The sequence below is a fragment of the Lissotriton vulgaris genome, chromosome 1_1 (assembly GCF_964263255.1).
Source record: "Lissotriton vulgaris chromosome 1_1, aLisVul1.2, whole genome shotgun sequence".
Classification (NCBI taxonomy): domain Eukaryota; kingdom Metazoa; phylum Chordata; class Amphibia; order Caudata; family Salamandridae; genus Lissotriton; species Lissotriton vulgaris.
The window spans coordinates 744,767,564-744,788,483 of record NC_141685.1 but is presented as its reverse complement, the minus strand read 5'-3'; the positions used below and the strand labels follow the sequence as shown (position 1 = coordinate 744,788,483).

The following is a 20,920-nucleotide window of genomic DNA, read 5'->3' as shown; positions in this document are numbered from 1 at the left end:
AGCGCAAAAGGAGCAGACATGCGACCGTTAACCGTGACAGCAGCCAGAGGGCAAGCATAAAGAAGTTGCACCCAGCCCAGGAAGCCCGGCCCAAACCCAAGCTTTGTCAGTACCGCCCATAAGTAGCTCCACTCTAGGGAATCAAAGGCCATCGTGGCATCAAGGGAGGCAAGTACCGCCGGTTCCGTAAGGGCGTGAGCTCTGGCCATGACCCCGTGCAGGCGTCTCAGGTTGAGGGCAGTGTTGCGGCGGGGAATAAAACCGGATTGGTCCGGGTGCACCAAGTCGCTGATAACCCCGACCAGCCGATTAGCCAGTAGCTTAGCCAAGATCTTAGGCTCCGCGTTAAGGAGAGAAATGGGACGGTAGGATCTACAAACATCCCGCGGTTTGCCTTCCTTATGGATGACCACTATGGTGGCCAACCGCTGGTCCAAGGGAAGGGCACCCTCCGCACGGGCCCAGAGGAACATATCCCTCAAATAAGGAGAGATCACATCCGGCCGGATCTTGTACAGTTCAACCGGTATGCCATTGGGGCCGGTAGCTTTACCCACTCGCAGGGCGCGGATCGCCAAAGCAATCTCGTCCGCGGTGATGTCCCGGTCCATATCGACACTGTCCTCTTCCGAAAGACAAGGAAGGTCAATCGCCGCGAGGAAATCAGCTGAATCGGCCTCGGAACGATCCGAGCAGGCTGTATATACACCCCGAAAATAGTCCGCAAAAGACTCGGCAATGGCACTCGGATCTGTGACCACCACTCCGTCCTCGCCCAGGATCTCCGGGACCACCCGGCTTGCCATCTCCCGTCTGTCCAACCAGGCCAGCAGTTTACCGGCCTTGTCACCGACATCATAAATGCGGCCCTGTTGCTCCTTGGCCAAGACCAGGGCAGCATTCGTAGCGAGATCATGATACTCCGACTGTTTCAGGGAGAGTTCGTGTAGGAGAGAAGGGTCAGGCTCAGGCCCCAAACGGGACTCGAGATCCAAGACTTCTTCTTCCACATGCAGAAGGTCGGCATCACGAGCTCGCTTAGTCTCTGCAATGAGAGCTAGGGCTTCACCCCGCAACACAGTCTTGAATGCCTCCCACAGGGTGACCGCAGAGCCAACGGATCCCACATTTTCAGTGAAATATAGGTCGATGGCCTTAGCCAGGAGTGCTCGCGTTTTATGGTTGCGGAAATACCAAGGATTCACCGCTGCCGGACGACTGGACAGGACGACACCGAAATCAAAGGAGACCCACAGCGGCGAGTGATCGGAGACGCCCCTCGCCAGAAAACGGGCCTCGGAGATGGCAGGCGACTGCGCCGCCAGGGTGAGGACATAATCTATGCGGGACAGGCTCCCATGGGCACCGGAAAGAAAAGAAAACTGGCGGAGCGCAGGATGCAGTAGCCGCCAGCAATCCACCAGACCCATAGAGTCAAGGAAGGTCGGCAGCCACATTTGGGGGCCCAGTAGGTCCCTCGGTGGCTGGCGATCAAGGGTGCCAGAGCAGACTGAGTTGAAATCGCCCCCTAGGATCAACAAGCCCGAAGGCAGGGACAAGATGGCGCTACCAAGGTCCTGGAAGGTGCTAGATTGGAGGCCTGGGGGAACATAAACCGAAAGCAACGCAAGGGAACGCCCCTCCCATCTTCCCGCCACAGCTGCGTAGCGTCCTCTGTCATCAAGTAGTGTGACGTCTATTTCAAGAGGAAGGGACGCACGCACAAGGATGCCCACCCCCCGGGACCCCGAGGAGAACCCAGAGTGGGCAACCATTTTGTAACCCTTACGACTTAGGGCCTTACAGGAGTTGCCCACCAAGTGTGTCTCTTGCAAAAGCACAACATCAGGCATGTGCCTCTTTATCAGTTGAATGACCACCCCTCTCTTAACTCGGTTACCTAGTCCATTGACATTCCAGCTAAGCACTTTCAGTTTCCTACCCCCCATCATCCAACAACCCGCCCCACCCGACCCCAACCAACTCGATTTCCAATTGCATAGTAAAACACACAGCCCATTGCCTCAAGAAAGAAAAAGAGATAGAACAAACAAACAATAAAACTTGCATAGTTGCACCCCCCACCCTGCACCCCTGCATATGACTAAAAAGACCCCCAACCAGCAGTGTGCCTGTCGCCCCATAACTACTCTACAAGAAGACACCCAGGGGAGTGAGGAATCTCCGCGAACACCCCCCGCCACCCTCCATGTACTGACAGGAAAGGCAATACGGCATCTTAACGCTACATTCGATAGTCAATTGAGGCAAACATTACAGACAAGGAATCACCCACTATAGAGCCAAGTCTCATGGGTCCGGGCCGCCAGCAGCGCCACCTTCATGGTCCTCCTGTGCGTCTCGGCGCGTCGATAAAGTGTCCAGCCAGTCACTTACATTTTCAGCGAAGTCAAAGAAAAGGGCACGTCCCTCGTGCTCGATCCGGAGCTTGGCAGGGAACATCATGGAATACTTGAATCCCAGGTCCCGCAGTCTTCGCTTCACCCCTGCGTAGCTCTGGCGCTGTCGCTGAACCGCCCTGGTGAAGTCCGGATAGAAATGGACATCAGCATTCTGGAATTTAAGCGGTCCATGTCGTCTGGAAGCCTGCAGGACCGCGTCTCTGTCACGGAAGTTGAGCAGACGGGCAACGATGGGTCTGGGTGCCACGCCCGACTTCGGCGGGCCACCCGGCACTCGGTGGGCTCGCTCCACCGAGAAAAAGTTGCTGAGGCCAGGCGGCGCCAAATGAGTCTTGATCCGGTCTTCCACGAGGAGGTCCGTCGCCGCCGCCTCTGATCCCTCCGGTACACCGACGATGCGGACGTTCTGCCGCCTGGCACGGCTCTCAAAGTCATCCAGCCGCCGTGCAAATTGCTCCGCTGTCCGCTGCAGGTTCCGGACTTCAGTTTGTAAGTCCGAGACGTCTCCCGTCAGACTGGACGTCTTGATGTCCAAATTCTTGACTCGATCATTAGTTTTACCCAGGTCGGCCCTAATGAGAGTCAGATCAACGGCCATGCCATCCACCTTTTGTGTAAGGACTTCATGCTGTTGCTGCATATCCGCCCGGAAACTTGTAATGGCCCCCAAAATTTCACTCAAGGTGGGCTCAGAGCCGTCCGGCGAGCCCGAGTGCGGGATGTTCGTGGCAGAGGGCCCAGTAACAGGCGGCGTCTTTGGTTGAGTATAGCGCTCAATCCTGTTCTGTTGTTGCTGCGATTTGCCGCGGACGCCTCTGTTCGATGTCTTATCGGGGTCCCCCTTGCCCGCCATATTAGGTCCAAGAGAACAAAGGGCTCTGCCAGGCAAGTCCGAGCCCAGGGAGCCAGAGAATCGTCCGGGACAGACAGTAGAATGCCGTCACAGGGTCGCTCCGCTGTCCAGTACACCTCGCCGCTGGTAAAGGCAGGCAGGCACTCCGCAGAGCGGCAGTGCGTAGTGGCGGAGTCCGGAGAGACAATGGCACTGGACTGGCACGGAGCCCCACTCGACGTAGCTCAGCGTAGGAGACACCGATTCAAGATCTGAAAACGGTTCTCGCCTCAGTGGACCATCGGCAACAATTATCCACCCACGTGGATCAGGATTACGAGCAGGATGGTTGCGGAGGATCGGAAGGTCCGCGGAGCTCCGAGCTTACGCGGCCATCTTGGTTGCCCGCGAAGCTCCTCCCTCCTGTCTGCTAAAGTTAATTGGATTTGTCAAAGGATGCCATAGTTATTAGCAAATTAACCTCTTTTTCGTGCCTCTTTTCAACTACGTCTCACTGGATGTGATCTGTACAATTTAAAAAACAAGCTGTTAAATTCAGATGGCGAGCCGAGCCAAAGTTCTGGTTTGGCTCTAAGAGCAGGGGTGTAGCTTACTCTGTGAGATTCGGGTGGGTATGGGAAGTGTAAGTCTCAAATTGTCCGAGAACCAACTACCAACAAAGAATGCATTTGACAAGTTTCGCATCCCAAGCACTCCTGCTGAACAGGACACCTTCCTGTACATAAACAATCCATGGAATTTTGTTTTTTCCATGTGTGCTGCACAAGGCAGCACACATGAAAAAAGCAAAAACGAGGAGAAATAATGCATTTCTCCTTGTTTGTCAACTTAAGACCATGTTTTACCTGGTCTTAATTTTGGTGCTGCCTCCTATGTACGCTGCCCTTGTACATAGGGGCAACCTCAAAACCAATAGGTATTGCGGTGGAATGCCCACCGCTGCACCCACTGCCCACCCATTTCACGCTAACCATAGCGTGAAAGGGGGCCTTATTTACAAGGCAGAGTTAAGCCACTTTAAGTAGCTTAATGCTGCCTTGTAAATAAGGGGAACCCCTATCGCCACCACAACGTCGATAAAAGTAATGTTATGTTGGCGATAGAGGATTGTACATATGCCCCAAATTGTAGAGCTGATAAAATCTCTTCAACTTTTAGAAAAGTGTGTTTCTTTCACATGCGGAAGCATTTCACCTTAGTGAATGAGAGTATATCACTGCATAGAGAGACATTTTAAAAGTGAAAGTTTTTAGAAACATTCCTGTCTTGCCTCCCAATGACAAAGCCATTAATGAACTAGGAGGCAGGTCAGTAGTCACTTAAACCCTAAACATGGCCTAGATTCTTATTCTTATTAAAGATTAAGCAACTTCACAGTCTATTAGACCAAATATAGGAGGTGCTTGTACAGCGCACATGCTGAACTCAAGCATTTAAAAGTGTGCTCATAATAATATTAAATAAAAATGAGGCTCTGTGAAAAAAATTGTTGTCTAGGATCACACAATTTGAACATAGAGGGAATCCAATGTGATTCCCGATTCTCTGGTTTCAAATTTTGAAATTCAGCCACCAGAATCTGGTGTCTCTTTCTCCCTCCCACATTTACATCAACGGTCACTGTTTTGTCTTTCATTCTTGGCTCACAGCAAGAGAAACCGACGCAGAGATAGCAAACCTGACTCATGTGCTCCCAAACCCAACTACCAAGCCAAGGACACGTTTATTTGGTGGGTATCATACTCCTCTCAAGCCACACTCCTGTCTAAGAATCTAGGCATGAGACGAGCCTTGAAAATATTTGGCATGTTAATCATGCCACAAACATCATCTAAAAATATGACAAAGTCTTAGCTTTAAAAAAACCTATTTCATTAGCATGCGGAAAATGATACCTTAGTACATATTGCACCTTAGTATACATATATATATATATATATATATATATATATATATATATATATATATATATATATATATATATATATTGTTGGACCCGGGCCCTTATGGCTGGTTCACCCCTGAACTTTTTGCTTGTGATGGCAACCTGGCGTTCATGATTTCTGGCTTGGCGCACTTTTCCCTGGGTCCCAGAGTGAAAGTGCGTGCGTGTAGTATGGCTGGCCTGCCCTCCCATAGGAATGCATGGGGAATGTGTATGTCCCCGGTAGTTCCTGATGCGTGGGGAGTGCAGGCTCGAGTTTGGTATGTGTAAACTCGTGAGAGTGAATGCTGCAAGATGGTGTCTGCGGCATGTGTGTGTCTAGTTGGGAAGTGCTACTTCTGGACATTGAGAGATGTGTGCAGTGAGGGTGCTGGAGCGTGATTGGCTGGAGCTGGCTGGCATGCCAGGCTCCAGGAAGTCTGGATGGGTCTGCCCGGTGGTGAGTGGGAGATTAGCATGAGTGATGTGTGGGAGGAGTGTACCTGTGTCCTGGATGGGCTGGGTTTTCCCCACACAATGCTGGCTCCGCCCCCCTGTGGTGTGTCTAACGACCCTAGCCTCCCCCGTGAATGAAATGGGTGGCTGGGCCATCAAGAGTGCTCCAGAACCAGCTGCGACTGGTTTTCCCCCCACCCTGCACATTGTGACAAAGGATTTCAGTGTATAAAAATGGGGCTGTGTCCCCACTGAAATTGTTCTCTTCTAGGATCTTGAGGGGGCTGCTGCTGCTGCTGCTGGGGCCAGGAGGAACCGCCACTTGGACTGCCTCCCTGCCTGGAGGGCCAGTGAGCTGGCCCCTGGCCCAGCTTTGCCCCCTACCTACCTAAGGACCTTGCTGAAGGACTTTACAGGAACTCTACCCTGCTGAGGGCACCTGGGAGCGCTGTGCTTGTGCTCCCAGCACCTGGGAGCGCTTTGTTTGCCATTAGCGCTTGAGAGCGCTTTATTTCTGGTCCGAGCGCTGGGGAGCGCTGTTGTGCACAGCCGGTGCCCACCCGGCATTTGGCCGCCTGATCTGCCGATTCGCGGCGAGTAACGAGTGCCACCTCGCTTTATTCTTGAATCGAAGGCCGGTGCCACCCGGCATTGCCCCGTGGAGTTTCGCATTGATTGAAGCCGGTGCCCACCCGGCATTGCCCGTGATCACCGCCGCAGCCGAGGAGGAGTGAAAGCTGTTGCCGGGCCGCCGCGCTGCCTGCAGCGACCCGGAAGTCCCGCCTCCTGACCCCCAGGGCCGCGCTGCCATTGGCGGCCCCGGCGGAAGTCAGGCGGAGGGAGAGAAGACAAGGCCAGGCGAGAGGCGAGAGGAGCAGCCGGCTCTGTCCTCGAGACTCCCCGAGTGAAGGAGAGCCTCGCGCCGGCCGCCGAGGAGACGCCTCCAGCCCCAGAGACCCGGTGAGTGCCTGAGAAGGGAGAGGGGCGTCGGGACACATTGCCGGTGTCCGCCCCTCCCCCGTAGCGCGAGTTTGCGCGCACTGTTGTATTGAAGCCCGAGGGCTTCAGGGGGCATTTTCTATTTTCGAGTCCCCCGTGAGGGACTCCAACGAGAGGGGCCATTCTTTGTTCTTTGAGCCCTGAGAGGCTCTTGAACCCGCAGTTGTTGCCGAGCCCAGCGAGGCTCATGGCCCACATCGAGAGAGAGCCCTGAGAGAGGCTCTAGGGGCATTGTCCTTGATTTAGAGCGCTGGAGCTCTAATTGCCTATTTGCCTTGTGAGCCCCTGAGAGGCTCCTTGCCCATTGTTGTTCCTGAGCCCACGAGGCTCCAACGTCCGCACCCTTGGTATCTACAACTGTCCAGCACTTAGTGGACAGTTGCTACGTTTAGGCTGGGTGTACTTTTTGGCTTATTACAGCCTGCCCTGACTTTGGGACACAGGGACTGCCACAGGTTGTGACTCATAGGAAGTTTTGCGCAATTGCTTGTGCTCGCACCGCTGAATGTGTTCTGAAGCATCATGTGTCTTTCCTTGCATACACCGCTGAATGTAGGTACTGCATCATGTGTTGTCTTGTGCTCGCACCTCTGAATGTGTTTGGATCCATCATGTGTCTTCCTTCCCTACACCGCTGAATGTTAATGCATCATGTGTAATGTTCCCATGCTTATACCCCTAGATGTTGGTGATTCCTAGGTGGTTGCTTTTCTCCTAGTACAGGTGTTGCTAGTGGAGGTCTTTTGTTCCCTGCGCAATAGTTGCCTAAGGTGGTTAGGGTTGCGTAGGAGGTTCTTATGCTTTACCAGTAATTACTGGTTGTGTGCTAATTTGTGATACACGTTCAGTTTGATTCTAAAAGTATTCTATGTGCTAATTGCTATTCCTAAAAAGTGATGATTCCTGACAGTGGTCCAGGTGGCCCTGTCTTGTAAATATCCCCCTTGTAAATTCTGCCCGTGCCTGTTGGCACAGTGTAACCAAGTGTATGTTTTATCTAATGTGTTTTTGATATAATACAAAGGCTATTTTTTATATAACCTTGTGTGGAGTTTCCTTTGTGGTGGGCCTTGGGTGTTGTTGCTGGGTGCGCGCGCAAACACTTAACCTACATAGCCTCCAAGTTTAGCCTTGACTGCTCGCGCCACGTTACCTAGAGGGCGAGAGAGGGGTTATCTTGGTGTGTGACTCCCTTGCCCTGACACTTAGAAATAGCGATCCCTGACTGACCTCGACGCGAGTCTTGGCCGGCCAGGGTCCCGTTTCTAACATTGGTGGCAGCGGTGGGATCCGGATTTGTGTTTGCGTTGTACTGCAGTGGCAACAGGCCACACTACAAAGCTCTGCATTTTAGATAATTACATGTTGGGGATTATTGTCCTTTGAAGTTCTAGTATTTCTTTTTCCAAAGAGTGTCCAGTACATTTGTCCCCTGCCCTGCTCCCAGAGTTTGGTACCTGTGTCACGTGTGGTCAGGTTGAGAAATCAGGGGTGGTAAAAACTGCCTTACCGGTCCGAGGGGAGGGTGTGCGTGTATGAATGGTGTGTTGCCTGGACAGATTAGTGTGAGTTCTCTTTAGTAGGGAGCTTGCTGAAATACTTTGAACCGTGTGCTCTTGCTTCAGCTCTGACAGTTAAGTCCCCTGTGTTGCACGTGTCTGTGAGCATCCTGTCAAGATGGAATCTCCTTTTAACCTTTGTAGCCTGTTTAAGTACAGTATGCATGAGTTGGTACGGTTATGTAAGGAGAGAGACATCCCAGTGAGTGAGTCAGACACCCAGTCCAAGCTTAGGGATAACATGATCCTGTGGCAGAAGAGTGACTGGGAGCGTGAGCACAGTGAGAGGGAGAGGGCCCGGACCGCACACCCTGAGGGTGGTGGGTCTGAGGAGAGCCCTGAAGAGTCTGATGTGGAGAGTGAGGATGACAGTGGATGGGCGCCAGCAGAGAGCGAGTACCCCCTAGATAGGGAGTCCCTTGCTGGGTCCAGTGTCAGATGTAGCACCCCATCCCTTTCCCTGTCCCCAGAGGAGTGGATGGATAGGAGAGAAGAGAGGGAGCACCAGTTGGCCATGGAGAAGCTCAGGTTAGAGCATGCCAGAGAGATGGCGCAGCTGGGTGTGAATGAGCGGACTGCAGAGGCTGAGAGGGCCTTGGCCAGGGAGAAGATAGCCCTAGAGGGTAGGTTATCCCCTGACCGCAGTTATAGTTTTCTGGATTCCCCAGGGAGGGTTGGATCCAGTGGTGGCAGCAAGAGAGAGTTTGGTGCGGGAAGTGCCATGCCCCGTTTCCAAAGAGTGGTACCTTGTTCCCGAGAGGACACATACAGGTTGAAGTTCAGAGGCAGTAGGAGACTGCCTCACCAGGATTGGGGAGATTATGTGGATGATTGTCATGATACCCTGATTGATTGGTTAGAGGTTCATGGGGAACCTGATTTTGATGGACTACTCAACCTTGTTATCAGAGAGCAGTTGCTCAATTATTTTGTGCCAGAGTTGCGCAAACACCTGTCAAGAGGTGACTACGTGAGTCCTTGGGACATTGCAAAGGAAGCAGACCGCTGGGAAGGTGCCAGTGGTTCTGACACGTCATGGGTGAGTGAACCCGAGAGTAGTGGGTTAGGCATCTTCCAGACCAGTGTGGTGGAAGAGGCTCAGAGTAGCCCAGCTAGGTCCCAGTGTAGCGAGAGGGGTGAAGGGGCTCACGTCTTGTCTCCGTGGAGTAAGAGTGAGTGGGGGACTGAGTGTTCCCAGGTGCCCGAAACCCAGTCTCAGAACCTGGATGGTTTCTTGAGGGAACACCAGGTTAGGGATCTAGGCTGTCCTGTTAGACCCCTTGAGGGGGATCCCCTAGTGTCTAGAGAACCTGGAGTATCTTTAAATAGTGTTCCAGTGGTTCTAGTGTCCGGCAGTGCCACTCCAGTTGGGGGGGCACGGAAGTCCGAAGTGAGGAGTGATTGGGGGAGTTCCCCAGTGGGAGAACCAGTGGGTCAGGGACTACCCAGTTGGGCGAAGTTCCCGGTAAGTGACCATGGTGACACCACTTCTGTTCTGGGGGATCTTCCCGCACTGTCAGGTGGACAGGAGGCGGGAGATCTGCGCCAGACAGACAGTCACGCAGCACATGAGTCATGTGTTAGCCTCAGGGGGATGGTGAGTGAGTCCCCAGAAGTCCTGGAGTGCCAGGCAATTATCCCACCTAGAGGTTTAGACCGAAGGTTGGGAGGCCAGGTTCAGGATCGGCCTGACCTGAAGGGTGGGACTTCTGTAACCAGAGTCCTAGCCAGTGCTTCTTCCAGGGGTACCTCTCCAGTTGGGAGGGTGCAGAACTCTGGAAGGGGGTGCAGAGGGTGGGAAAGCCCGCCTCTGACCCCGGTGCAACCTGAGGGGTTAAACCCTGGGTTGGAATGGCGTTCTAGGGGTACACCTCGCAGGAGGTGGAGGAACCCTAGAAGAAGAGGTAAGGGGAGGAGAGCCTTCCCTGAGACTCCTGGTCCACCTAAGGTTGTAGACCCTAGGCTGGAGAACCAGTGGCAGTCTGGCCCTGTCTTGCAGACAGGAAGAGTGGAGAGTGGCTACTATGTGCCAGGGGTTACTACCCCCCACTCGGTGAGTAGGCAGGAACCAGTGGTACCTGGATGGCCTAGGGCCTGGTCCTGGCCGCGGACAGCTGAGGAGTACCAGTGGGGTAGCCCAGTTGTTCCAGATGGTGGTTTGAGAAGGAATCCCAGGGGTTCACAGTGGCGTGGAACAGGACGGTGTCCCGGCAGTGGCGGGCCCGTGTCCTTGTTCTTTCGCCCAAAGCAGGGAAGCCCATCACGGTGGTGATCGGTCTACCCTGCGTTTTGGCTGGAAGGGGGTTGTGTTGGACCCGGGCCCTTATGGCTGCTTCACCCCTGAACTTTTTGCTTGTGATGGAAACCTGGCGTTCATGATTTCTGGCTTGGCGCACTTTTCCCTGGGTCCCAGAGTGAAAGTGCGTGCGTGTAGTATGGCTGGCCTGCCCTCCCATAGGAATGCATGGGGAATGTGTGTGTCCCCGGTAGTTCCTGATGCGTGGGGAGTGCAGGCTCGAGTTTGGTATGTGTAAACTCGTGAGAGTGAATGCTGCAAGATGGTGTCTGCGGCATGTGTGTGTCTAGTTGGGAAGTGCTACTTCTGGATATTGAGAGATGTGTGCAGTGAGGGTGCTGGAGCGTGATTGGCTGGAGCTGGCTGGCATGCCAGGCTCCAGGAAGTCTGGATGGGTCTGCCCGGTGGTGAGTGGGAGATTAGCATGAGTGATGTGTGGGAGGAGTGTACCTGTGTCCTGGATGGGCTGGGTTTTCCCCACACAATGCTGGCTCCGCCCCCCTGTGGTGTGTCTAACGACCCTAGCCTCCCCCGTGAATGAAATGGGTGGCTGGGCCATCAAGAGTGCTCCAGAACCAGCTGCGACTGGTTTTCCCCCCACCCTGCACATTGTGACAAAGGATTTCAGTGTATAAAAATGGGGCTGTGTCCCCACTGAAATTGTTCTCTTCTAGGATCTTGAGGGGGCTGCTGCTGCTGCTGCTGGGGCCAGGAGGAACCGCCACTTGGACTGCCTCCCTGCCTGGAGGGCCAGTGAGCTGGCCCCTGGCCCAGCTTTGCCCCCTACCTACCTAAGGACCTTGCTGAAGGACTTTGCAGGAACTCTACCCTGCTGAGGGCACCTGGGAGCGCTGTGCTTGTGTACCCAGCACCTGGGAGCGCTTTGTTTGCCATTAGCGCTTGAGAGCGCTTTATTTCTGGTCCGAGCGCTGGGGAGCGCTGTTGTGCACAGCCGGTGCCCACCCGGCATTTGGCTGCCTGATCTGCCGATTCGCGGCGAGTAACGAGTGCCACCTCGCTTTACTCTTGAATCGAAGGCCGGTGCCACCCGGCATTGCCCCGTGGAGTTTCGCATTGATTGAAGCCGGTGCCCACCCGGCATTGCCCGTGATCACCGCCGCAGCCGAGGAGGAGTGAAAGCTGTTGCCGGGCCGCCGCGCTGCCTGCAGCGACCCGGAAGTCCCGCCTCCTGACCCCCAGGGCCGCGCTGCCATTGGCGGCCCCGGCGGAAGTCAGGCGGAGGGAGAGAAGACAAGGCCAGGCGAGAGGCGAGAGGAGCAGCCGGCTCTGTCCTCGAGACTCCCCGAGTGAAGGAGAGCCTCGCGCCGGCCGCCGAGGAGACGCCTCCAGCCCCAGAGACCCGGTGAGTGCCTGAGAAGGGAGAGGGGCGTCGGGACACATTGCCGGTGTCCGCCCCTCCCCCGTAGCGCGAGTTTGCGCGCATTGTTGTATTGAAGCCCGAGGGCTTCAGGGGGCATTTTCTATTTTCGAGTCCCCCGTGAGGGACTCCAACGAGAGGGGCCATTCTTTGTTCTTTGAGCCCTGAGAGGCTCTTGAACCCGCAGTTGTTGCCGAGCCCAGCGAGGCTCATGGCCCACATCGAGAGAGAGCCCTGAGAGAGGCTCCTTGCCCATTGTTGTTCCTGAGCCCACGAGGCTCCAACGTCCGCACCCTTGGTATCTAAAACTGTCCAGCACTTAGTGGACAGTTGCTACGTTTAGGCTGGGTGTACTTTTTGGCTTATTACAGCCTGCCCTGACTTTGGGACACAGGGACTGCCACAGGTTGTGACTCATAGGAAGTTTTGCGCAATTGCTTGTGCTCGCACCGCTGAATGTGTTCTGAAGCATCATGTGTCTTTCCTTGCATACACCGCTGAATGTAGGTACTGCATCATGTGTTGTCTTGTGCTCGCACCTCTGAATGTGTTTGGATCCATCATGTGTCTTCCTTCCCTACACCGCTGAATGTTAATGCATCATGTGTAATGTTCCCATGCTTATACCCCTAGATGTTGGTGATTCCTAGGTGGTTGCTTTTCTCCTAGTACAGGTGTTGCTAGTGGAGGTCTTTTGTTCCCTGCGCAATAGTTGCCTAAGGTGGTTAGGGTTGCGTAGGAGGTTCTTATGCTTTACCAGTAATTACTGGTTGTGTGCTAATTTGTGATACACGTTCAGTTTGATTCTAAAAGTATTCTATGTGCTAATTGCTATTCCTAAAAAGTGATGATTCCTGACAGTGGTCCAGGTGGCCCTGTCTTGTAAATATCCCCCTTGTAAATTCTGCCCGTGCCTGTTGGCACAGTGTAACCAAGTGTATGTTTTATCTAATGTGTTTTTGATATAATACAAAGGCTATTTTTTATATAACCTTGTGTGGAGTTTCCTTTGTGGTGGGCCTTGGGTGTTGTTGCTGGGTGCGCGCGCAAACACTTAACCTACATAGCCTCCAAGTTTAGCCTTGACTGCTCGCGCCACGTTACCTAGAGGGCGAGAGAGGGGTTATCTTGGTGTGTGACTCCCTTGCCCTGACACTTAGAAATAGCGATCCCTGACTGACCTCGACGCGAGTCTTGGCCGGCCAGGGTCCCGTTTCTAACATATATATATATATATATTACTCTTTTTTTATTAACAGAGCTCGTAAGACCATACAGTACAACACCATGTTTGAATAGCACATTGGGAGATAATACAAATGTTATCCAGAAATTACATATCAGGGAAACACAAGCGCCCTCCAGCATTACAATTTGACTACCCCTCCAAGAGAGTACCCGCTCCTCTATATTTGCACCAGGGCGCCCATACATTCCATTTTTTCGTACACCCCCTGCTTTTGTATACAGTTTTTTCCGCTCTTTGGCACCAGTCCAGGTCGCGCTGCACCTTAGCGATGACTTTAGTAAAAGCAAGAGACAAACTAGTTATCATGTGGACCTTAAATGTGGCCTAGGTTGTTATTAAACATGGAGCAACATTATAGTTATTTAAATCAAACACAAGAGAGATTTGTGTACAGTGCACATCCTCAGATCATGCACTACAACGTGCTCTCACTTATGATAATAGAAAAAACAGGAGGCACAGTGAATTAAAATAATTGCTTAAGGCCACATAATTTGGTCAAGCAGCAAAGCTGCAAATGCTCCCAGTTTTTATGATCTCACCATATGTAGTTCAGCCACAGGATAGGAATCATTTTCTCTCTACGATTTACAGCAAAGATGAATGAACCTATTACATCCAGTAATCTTCATTAACCTGAGTACAGTGATCCTTGTCCCAGTCCTCACTTAGCCAGGCGGCCCTGCCCCAGACAGCCTCCTCAAATGACAAAGTCGGTTTTCTATTTTGTTTATACAAAAGGACCCCTCTCCGTTACGGCAACTTGCTGTGTAACAAGCACATATTGGAAGTGCCCTATGGGAGGAAAGGTCGGTAAGATATTGGGTCGAGGACAGGTACATGAAGATTACTGGTAAGTAATGGGTTTATTACTCCATTGTATGTGATCCTCTTCCCAGTCTTCACTCAGTGAGAATGTACATAAGCTTTAATTAAGGCACCAACAATATGATGCATGCCACATGTGTTTTATCAGATGCAAATAATACCTATACAATTACTTAATTGCAGCTTTTAATACTCCAGAAGCAACATCAGAGTTATCTTTATTTATTACAATTATAATCTGTATTGGGAAACAAATGTGTCTGGAGTAGAGCAAGTGGCAGCCCTGCATGTTTCCTGTAATGATCCTTCTGCAGATTCTGCCCATGAGGATAAATTGCTCTTGTTCAGCATCCCTGCAAAGGTTTGAGAACTTCAAACTCTGCAGACAGATATGTCTGTGAAATAGCTTGATTGGCGTATATACTTAGCTACCTTTTTAAAATTGTTTGCAGCCCTTTGTGAGACAAACACAGCATGTGACAAACTAAAGTCCTTGGTTCATTGCAAATAAATATGCAAGGCGCTCCCAATATCCAGTGAAATACAGATAATATTGTCTGTACCCGCTTGTATCAGTTGTAGAACTAGCTCTTGTGTGCAATGGAATTGCCTTTGGAACTGTGGTCTAAATTTAAAATCCTATCTTAGCACCAGCCCTTAGGACTCTGTGCACTTTGCCACTGCTAACCATTGCTAAAGTGATGGAGATGCAGAAAATGGTTGTGGTAGCCCTGGTACTATCTCAAATAGACTATTGCAATGCGTTATACCTGGGCACTTAGAATCTCTAAAGGGGATTTGGGACATACACTGTCTGCCAGATACCTAAAGAGTTACATTTAAGACACTGTGTATAGTTCATAAATCTGTGCACAGTGGTGGCCCAGCCTACTTCCTGGCAGGAATCTGAGATCAGGTACAGCAAGATTAGTCTCAGTGCAAAGAAATTAGAATCCCAGATGGGTTGGGAGAAGTTTATCCTTCGGAGCTGGCAAACTTTGGAACTCCATGTCAATGGGACTGTGATAGCAATCTACTCCATTGCCATTTAGTAGGCTGCTAAAAACCTGGCTGTTTTCTAATTCCATGAAATAAACAGTCTGTTGTCTACTATTCAGAATCACTAGTGCTAAGACGCCCTGGCAATTGCATGCTCAAAAAACAATAACTTACTTACTTACTAGATCACTCCCCACAACGTGATAACATGGGCTTACAGCCAATTGACACATTTAATTTAATTATACGTCCCTAGTAAAGTGGTACTACCTGTACCCAGGATCTGTACATGTAATGTTCTAAATGGGCCTGAAGCACCAATGGTGCCACCCACTTAAAGTAGCTTGACAAATATGTCCCTGACCTGCCATTACAGCCTATGTGCAGTTTTCGACATGGCAAAATAAATCTTTTGCAGGCCTAAACCCTCCTTTTTAATACATATAAGTGACCCCTATGGTTGGCCCAGAATAGCCGATAGGGCAGGAAGAGGTGTATTTAAAACGTTGTGCATGTTCTTTTATATTTTACATGTTCTAGTAGTGAAAAACTCTTACATTTGTTTTTTACCGCTGCAAGGCCTACCTCTCCCCTAGGATGACATTGGGTTATCTTATTACATCTAACCAGTGATAACTTTCAATTGGGAGCAGGCTGGAATGTTGAGTTTAGTGTCTACAAATTGTATATTTAAAATCCTCTTTAATTGTAAAGTTAGATTTTGAGACACATTTCTACAAACATCAATTTTTGAAAGTTGGCATCTTCTAGTCTGAAACATTTGGTGCCTGCAGCCTGTATCCTGGGCCACATCACTAGGTGTAGCTGGCATTTCACCTTTGTCTATCACTACCAAACAGTGAGACAAAGGGAGAATAGGTGTTGGCAAGGTGGCCCATCTCAGAATTGATAGGGGAGGAGCTGTCACCTACCACACTTACACATCACAAATGCTCTGCCTCAGAACACTCACAAAGGATGTCACACTAGTGTTTTGTGCCCCTAGAAAGAAGGGGCCAGGGCATGGGAGGCAGGAAATTCCAACAGCTCTTGGGTGGAATCCTCGAGAACCTTCCCCTACTTCAAAGCTGGCACCAGGTATACATATTTTACCCTCAGAACCAACTTTTTAACACACAACTAGACCCATGGAAGACTTAGGAGAAGCACTGCTGAGCAGCTATTCTGCTAGAACTGCAAATATGCTGCCCTGTTGCCTGAGTGAGAAGGACTAAGCCTGCATCTTGACCCAGGACCACCAGAATGATTCCAAGGGCTAGTTGGCTGGCCTCCTGATTCCAGCCTCAGTGATTGCACTGACACACCTCCGACAATCTGTTCTTTGTTTCCATCCATTTTATTGTCTCCCCCATACACTCATATCTGAGGTTATTACTAATGGATTAGGTATTGGAAATGGAAACCTCTCTGTAGGTTCTTAGGAGCAGTCACCACTGTAATAACAGCCTCACTTCCTTTGTTAAATGAATAAATCGCTGGTACTGCTGTGTTGCAGCAGACCAATGGTTTAACAGATTATATATTAGATATTTAAAATAATAACACGCCCAGGTTATTATCATCATTGTTACTTTCATTTAGCCTTGGATGCATAACCAAGCTCTTGTTGATTCTTGATAATGGGTCCATGTTGGGAAATGACGAATCGATGTTCTCTCACCTCCGCTAGTCGTCCTGTTTGCCTGCTATGCGTGGTTTATTGGGTGTGCACTTGGAAGGGGGCGGGGTTTACACAGAGTATATGAGCTCCTTTGCGGCACTTGATTAGTGCTTGGTTTTTGCCCAGTCCTGTGACCCGGAAGGTCTCTGCCGATAACCCTGGAATTTCCCATAACTTCCTGTTGTCCGGATTTTGCTTGGCTTCCTCTTTGTTGGATTTGGAGCGCGAAATGCAGGTACTCTCGACTATGAAGCTTTCATTGGATCCCTTGAATCAACGGACATTTCGTTTAGGATTCTCCTGTGGTAGAGGAAGTTTTTGAGATAGTTTTTCATGCCCATTTTCCATTTTTCTATTTTACATAATTTAGTGTGGAGTATGATTTTTGTCACACTGCTGCAATACTAGTATTGTAGGTGTAGCTGTGTTAAAGAGGAAACAAAACACGGCTGCATTACTTCATGTAAATCCTCATCTTCCCTTCTGTTTTTCTCCTATCCATGGCCCTGAAACCTCCTCCCGTCCTGTAAGGAGCTGGGGAGCTAGTGGAATCGTGTGTCAATAAGGGGTGCACCCATTTAGGAATTATATAAGGTAGTATCTTTCCCTTTCTAAGATTGAGGAAGGGTTTATTTGCCGTGTTCTGGGACTTTTCCCCTGTTCCTTTATTGTCTTTTGGACTAAAAAGAAGGTGCTCTTTTTTGGGGACTTTTTTGTTATTCATCTGGACAATGGAATGGTAGTACTCCTAAAAGTGTTTGTGCAGTTTGGCTTAAAAGACTGTGCTGAGGACATCTAATTGGGACAGTACCTACAACTTGAGAAAAAGCCGTTGGAATCTGTAGCAGGGGTTGCCCTGGGGTCCCAGTCCATACAGATGAAGAGATCATTACACCACAAGTGCTGGTCCAGACTATTTTTGGTCTTTTTTTTTTCTCCCCACCTTCTTCCGTGGTTCTTGTCTGCCACCACCAGCATATATGATAGGTGGTGGCGACGGGTGCTAAGGAGGAGGACTGGGATTTATCTTCGCTCCTGCAGTATCGAGTGGTTTTGCAGTGGTGGCAGGACAGTCCACAGCTGTGATACCTACCTCAGTAAGCAATGTCTTTGCGGTTCTAGGGGGAAACTCTTGCCCCTGCTCAGTGTCTATCAGTGCTTCTATGAAAGTCTTTTTCTGAGCAGGTTGAAGACAGGATTTCTGGTAGTCGACCACAAATCTGAGGGATTCTAAGCAAGTGCATACTCTGCATACTGGATTCCGCACTAAAAACAGAAGAACCAGAAATAAACAATCATCAAGGTAAAGATCTATGGGCCCGATTCACAGAATGAACTTAAGACTCAATCCTAAATTTACTACTATTTTGGTATTCACAGAATGCACTTACTACTTTTGGCATTCACAGAATGCACTTACTACTTTTGGCATTCACAGAATGAACTTACTACTTTTGGTATTCACAGAAGTTAGGATTTTGTCTTAAGTTTGTCTTAAGACAGACTTAAGACAGACTTAAGACAAAATCCTAACTTCTGTGAATACCAAAAGTAGTAAGTTCATTCTGTGAATACCAAAAGTAGAAAGTGCATTCTGTGAATGCCAAAAGTAGTAAGTGCATTCTGTGAATAGCAAAATAGTAGTAAGTTTAGGATTGAGTCTTAAGTTCATTCTGTGAATCGGGCCCCATCTGAATACCTTGTAATTGTAAATGCACAACTATTGGTACCGGACCTTCGAATATCATGGGTGATATGGACAGGCCGATCGGTAAGTCTGTGGATCAGTCCATGGAACTACACATCCTGAAGATCCAGCATTGTCAGAAAATCCCCTTTTTTCATCAGTGCAATTATTGATTGTAATGTCACCAGTTGGAACATCGTTTAACGCACAAACATGTTTACCCTCTTTAAGTCTAGTACCAACCGAAATGTTCCCAATTAGTATTTAGGCGTGCATTCCAAAGGGATAATGCTTTGTTTTTAATTCTTGATGCATGTGGTTAGGGCGTTGGTGGCAGACAGAAGCAACATGAACACTCGGCTTGTTTTGAGCTCAATGGGCCAAGAGTACCCCTAGCTGAGCCAGAAAAGGACGTAGGCTTGCTTAATTGGCACGGTACTACAATGCAGATCATGAGTCATTTTGACGAAGCGGCAAGCGCAAGGTAAGTGGTTTTCTTTTTTAAAAATTGTATTTCCATTGGGCACTGCTTGATTGCCATATAGACCAGGTCGGCCCTGGCCCCAATTATAATTCCTAAGTGACTGTAGGCAGAAGTACACTATGTGAGGCACATCTTCTGACTTGCCTGTGAACAGATGAGTGCTTGCATATACGAAGCAAAGGGGCACTGTATAGCAGAAAGGACCACTGGCACAGAGATGGCTGCTGCGGAATAGAGGTGGTGGGGTAGTGTGTAGGAGCAAAAAACAGAAAAGATTATTTACCTGCCAGCTGCCGCTTCTGTCTTCTGTTCCTGTCGACTCAAGGAAGTGCACAGGCTCCCAGACTCCCCTAAGCCAATCATGACACTGCTGTCATGCTGGTAATACTACTACCAGCATGAGAGAAGTGCAGATATTGGTCTGAGGGGGCTTGGTTTGGCCTGGGAGCCCGTGTCTGTTCTCCACCCGACTGTGCAACACAGTCTGGGTTGGAGAAATGCTAAGTGTGCATGTCGGTTTGGCGGTCCTAAGACGGCCAAACACACAGACATGCGCAGTTATGGTGCCCACCACTCCTCCTCCCTGCTCCATCAGGTTAGCCTAACCCAGCCTCACCATGCTCTAGACAGACTCAGTCCTGAAATGTAAATTATAATAACATTGTTTTAGTGTTCCTGTTTGCACTGCTGAGTGAGCAATGGGGTGATGCTCCTCTGCCTTAATGAAGGAGCCACTGCTGCACTGACACCTGTGCTGCTTGTGAAATGTCACCTGGGACATACTGCAGTATGCTCTACTTTGTCTTGCCGATCATGGTTTAAGGGATTATGCACCTTTTCGGGAGCTGTAGTTGAAGATCAAAGTTTAACACTGGCTCTGTGATAGTGCAGCCAGAGCCACACTCTAGAATGTTCCCCTATTAGGCACACATATAATTTTACTGTTTGTGTGTGTGTGTGTGTGTGTAAAGCTTTATATATGTAAATCTCTAAGAAGTACCTTCTTCAAATGTGTGCCAAGGCAAAATATCTATAAACATCCACAAAATTTCTGTGATGGACCCAAAAATGTCAGGCAAGCAAATGAACCAATGGCTGAATGATCCATACCCAAACAGCCAAAGGGTCATGGGGACTGACCTAAAGTCCTTTTTTCCCATGTACTTTATGTGTATGTTGTGTGTGTGTTATGTGTACATCATGTGTTAATAATACGCCTTGCCATACAGCTAAACCTATCGGCAATGAGACCTAAAAAGGGAGGGACACACCAGACCGGAAGGTAGGAGGTACAGCAGAGCCTCTCTCTGGTTACTTCATGCCATGAATCAATAAAAGTGGTTGACAAACCAGGCCTTTTCAAAGGGGTTTGGAGAAAGATAATTTCTAGACATAGGGAAAATTCTGCAAAACAAAATATTGGATGAGAAATCATAATTAAAATCAGCACTGTCTCTAGGCGCAAAAAAGAAAATGAGGGTAACACTGGCTCTTTTTAACACTTACCTGACAGACAAAAAAACTTTACATAATCAAAATGTACATAATGTCATGTGAAGTAACAAAAATGAATTTCTGGGGAAAAAGTAGTACAGTAGACAACTGTGTTCAGTGATCCAATTCAGGGAGATAAGAAAAGTAAACACATGGGTAGTCCACTGTCAGTGTGCTACATTATCTGCCTTAAAGTTATTGGGCCCGATTCACAAAAGCCAACTGAGACAAAATCCTAACTTTACGACTTTCTGTATTCACAAAGGGCATTTAGGGGCAGTAAAGTTTGGAATCCTAACTTTACTCCTCCTAAATGCCCTTTGTGAATATCGAAAGTCGTAAAGTTAGGATTTTGTCTCAGTTAAACTTAGGTTTTGGTCTTAAAATTCGAACTTTACGACTTTCGGTATTCATAAAGGGCATTTAGGAGTAGTAAAGTTAGGATTTTGTCTCAGATTACTCTTGCAAATCAGACCCAATAATTGTTTTTCATCTATGTGAAGCTGTATGCTAATGGAAAAAGATTAATTCAATTTATTTCTCTTTGTACAGGAATAAACTGAGAAGGGTTTGGCCATCATAGGTGCGCAACCTGTTAATTTCCCACAAG

The 20,920-nt window shown here is 49.4% G+C and overlaps 1 protein-coding gene across 2 annotated transcripts in view; it reads right to left on the bottom strand.

Moving 5' to 3' along the window:
* CACNA1E (calcium voltage-gated channel subunit alpha1 E) overlaps positions 1-20,920 on the bottom strand; it is a 1,936,751-nt gene that overhangs the window by 376,790 nt on the left and 1,539,041 nt on the right. The window lies entirely within an intron of this gene.